This window comes from Sus scrofa, chromosome 15, assembly GCF_000003025.6.
Source record: "Sus scrofa isolate TJ Tabasco breed Duroc chromosome 15, Sscrofa11.1, whole genome shotgun sequence".
Classification (NCBI taxonomy): Eukaryota; Metazoa; Chordata; class Mammalia; order Artiodactyla; family Suidae; genus Sus; species Sus scrofa.
Window position 1 is genome coordinate 51,868,972 of NC_010457.5, and position 4,383 is coordinate 51,873,354.

Genomic DNA, 4,383 nt, shown 5'->3' on the forward strand with positions numbered 1-4,383 from the left:
AATTGGAATAGAAAAAGGCTAGTAGCAATTTAACATATCTTATTTTGGGAATTTTTACAGATATATGACCATGTGAACATATTGCTGGGAACTCAGGGCTCCAGCTTTAATAACTCAATGGCATAGTCTCTTCAAAGTTAGAATTCAGGGAAATGTTGTTTTTATGAAGACGATACTGAGGGTATGTGTTTCTCTGTGGCCAAGGGGCTGAAGGTAGGGTCAGGAACCCACTTGCAAGGGAATAGCTTCATATTTTTTAAAATATCCAAGTCTACATTTTTTTCTCCCTATTTGTAATCCCTCCCAAACTCTTCCCTGTGGAGTCTTTTAAAACCCTTCCTTTCTCTGTTTCGCCCTTATTAGAGGAGAGCGATGAGTTTTGTTTTAAAATGCAGACTGTTGATTTCTAACTGAGGAGGGGAAAGAATGAAAACAATGGAAAGAAAAGGTCACAGAATCCCCCAGGTGGTCACAAAGCTATTTATGTATTTTACTAAACTCCATGTCTAAGAACTGGCTGGAAAGTGACAGTTCAGAATGGTTGAGTGGGAGGGAATGAAAAATCACAATTCTGTGACATGACTTGGGCCTCACACCCTGCCTGTCAATGATTTAAAGAAGTAGATAGCAACCCAGGGTGTGAGAAATTAGCAAACCCTGCCACTGAAAAAGGCAAGATCAGGGTCATGATAGGAAATGACAAACAGACCCATAGGGTGGAATATTTTGCAGGGACAGTTATAGATCATGAGTGTGGTGATGGACCAACTACAGGATGAAAGGGGGCAGAAAAAGGCCAAGTTGAAACCCTTCATGGTGGGAGCCAACCAGGAGGACATCCTGGCACAGGAACAAGCAAAGACTGTGCCCTACATTCAGTGGGAGAGTGGGGCTTCAGTGGGGGAAACAATCTCTTTTTGAGAGAGATTATGTTACCATCCTAGCGCAAGAACAAGGATCCTTGCCACTAAAAGTTAAATAACTAAAATCAGGAGATCCCATTGTGGCTCAGCGGATTAAGAAGCCTACATAGTCTCCAAGAGGATGTGGGTGTTATCCCTGGCCTTGCTCAGGGGGTTAAGGATCCAGCATTGCCATGAGCTGTGATGTAAGTCACAGACAAGGCTTGGATCTGGTGTTTCTGCGGCTGTGGTGTAGGTCGGAACCTGCAGCTCAGCTCCAGTTATACACCTAGCCTGGGAATTTCCATATACCACAGGTGGCCATAAAAAGAAAAAAAAATACTACAAAGAAACCACCAAAATGTCCATCTTTTCAATGTTACATTCTTCTCCGTTTTGGTAAATAAACTCACCTCCCTCAACTGTTTTAGTCAATGTTTAATAGTTTTAAGGAGGTCTGCATTCATATAGGCAACCCCAGGGATGTTGTGGGTTCAGTTCTACAGTAAAGCAAATATCGAGATAAAGTGAGTCATACGAATTTTTTTATTTCGGATTCCCAGTTGATATAAAAGTTGTGTTTATACCGCACTGTATTCTGAGTGCAATAGCATTACATCTAAAAAAAAAAAATGTACATGATTTAATTTAAAATATTGTTTAAAAATGGTAACCATCATCTAAGCCTTCAGGAAGTCATGATCTTTTTGCTGATGGAGGGTTTACATGGCAAGAATTACCAGAAACACAAAGCGAATACTGTTGGAAAAATAGCCCTGATAGACTTGTTCTAAATGGGGTCATCCCACACCTTCAACTTGTAAAAAAAAAAATGCAGTTATCAGTGAGGCACAATAAAATGAGGTATGTCTGTATTCAGTAGAGGCCACCCAAAGATATAAAATCTATAATTTGGAAAAGATATTTTAATAGTTAGAAAGGCAAGACTGACATATAGTGGTGATAAATGTTGTTGTTTGTTTGTTTGTTTTCCTTTCCTCCAAGCTTTGTTAGAAGAATATAAATTCACTTTCCACAGAGAGAATTGTTTCATGGGATAATTTTCAGGGTTCTAACTTGAAAAATAAATTTCCTTAAGGAGTCTGATTTCAGCAGAGTTAAAACCTGCAAGGGAAGGCAGTTCTTGTTTTGCAGTCACCAAATGCCACCCTGACCCAGATTCAGAGCAGAGTAAGTGTCTAAGTGTCACTGGACAGCTTGAATGCTGATTGAATGGGGATTCTAGTTTCACTTTTTTAAACTGCTATTTCTTTTAAAAAGCCCCAGGGCATGCAAAGAGTAAAATACACCAATCATTAAAATATTTAAATTCACCAGCAGCAGTGATTAATAAAACATCCAAAAGAAACAGTTTACGAAAAGTGGTCTCAACTTGTCTGGTCTAAAATAGCAGCACACTCAACGCAGCCAGCTCATTTACTCCAGTCCTCACCCTCCAAAAGTTTTCTGCAATTCAACGGAAACATACTGAGCACCTATTCCAGAAAAGGCACTTTATGTTTGGAAAGATGATCACATGTAGTTCTCACTCTCAGTGTATTTATACATAATAATCAAGATAGCATATTCTGATCTATATCATTTATTCATCCCCAAAGTCTAAGGGGTAAGTCCTAAAGCAGGAACATCAACCAAACATAGACTTCAGGCAGACTTTTGTTTAAACCATTCAGTTTTTCAAAAATATTTGAACCACTGATTTGTCAATATTTTTAAATTGACAAGTAATTTCACACACAAGCGCACACACACACACTAACATAATGGGGCTCATTTTATGCCCAGAACTGAACTCATTTTATGCCTAATAGTGGCTACCTATTAGGTGAAGAGCTCAAGGACTTGCCACAGTCATACTTCCCATTTTTTTCCACTCAACAACTTCATGTATTTAGGGTACCAGACTGGTTAATGCACTTACTTAAATTTGCAACCTGCGCTATAAAGACGCAAAGAAAATGCAGTAGGAATACACAGAATTGGTAGGGACTTGGGGGAGCAAGAGGAAATGAGGGCCATCTGGGAGAAGGCATTGTATGAGTCAAATATTGACAAACAGGCATGATTGTACAGGTGGAAATAAAGGAGAAGGGCCTTCCTAAAGGCATGAACTACATCATTAACATGACATAGATAAGAAAGGGCAAAGAATGTCCAGTAGTCTCATATGGTTGTGTGACCCATATACATCATGGGAAATAAAAAGACAGGAATGGCTCTTTTCTGGTTGTCACTGTGCCAGGCACCATGAGGAGCAACGTCTCCCACAACACCCTCTACGATGCAATGCAGGAGGTCCTGCATGGGAATCAACACAAGAGCCAGAAGTTGTAGGAGTTGGCAGAGCTTCAGATCAGCCTAAAGAGATACGACCTTCAGAACGACAAAATGCTTCTCTGGCACCGTCAGTCTTAAGTCTACTCCCTGCCCCAAGTTCTCTGCATGTGTTCTGGGGACCAGCAGCATCATGCTGAGGCCAAGCCTGTGGATATCCCACACATGGACATTGAGGCACTCAAGAAACACAACGAGATTAAGAAACTGGTCAAGAAGTTGGCCAAGAAGTATTATGTCTTTTTGGTTTCAGAGTCTCTAATCCATCAGATCCCATGAATCCTGTGACCAGGTCTGAATAAGGTTGGCAAGTTCCTTTCCTTGTTGATCCACAATGAGAACATAGTGGCCAAAGTGGATGAAGTGAAGTCCAGCATCAAGTTCCAGATGCAGAAGGTGCTGTGTCTAGCAGTGGCTGTTGGCCATGTGAAGATGACAGATGATGAGCTAGGGTACAACACCCACTTAGCTGTCAACTTCCTGATGTCATTGTTCAAGAAAAATTGGCCAAATATTCAGGCTTTGTACATTAAGAGCACCATGGGCAAGCCCCAACACCCGTACTAAGGCACAGCTTAATAGACCATACTGCCATCATTTAAAAAAAAAAATGACTGGAATGGTAGGCATCAACCAGAGAAAAGAATGCCCCGGCCGCACTTTGTTAATCTAAGTTTTAGAGTAGAGATGCTATGAAATCAGAACTGTGCTTTAGAATAACTTTTCTACGAAACTCTCATAACCTATAGGAATCCCTTGAGTTACTGTGACAACTATCCCCAAACAGCTGTATCCTTGTCCTTAATTGTATTCTATGTCCCTTGTACAGTATGAACTTATCAATAACATCACATTCAGCCGACAGTTTAGAACAAGAGAAAGCACTTTCCTCCAGGGTATGGATGGAATATGGATGTAGTGGGGAGGATATTGAACTTCCTGTCAAAAGACCAGGGCTCTCTTATCAAAGCTCTGCTGCTTACTATGTGCTCTTGGGCAAGTGGTCAACCTTCTGTGACATTTCCTGTAAAATGTTGATAATAATAACATTCTTTGTAAGGCCACTGTGAGAATCAAATGAAACAAAGTATACAGTGTTTGAAAGTATTTTGCTAACGACAGAAAG

The 4,383-nt window shown here is 40.4% G+C and overlaps 1 pseudogene; it reads left to right on the forward strand.

The window, feature by feature from the left end:
• LOC100156080 lies at positions 3,171–3,824 on the forward strand (annotated as a pseudogene).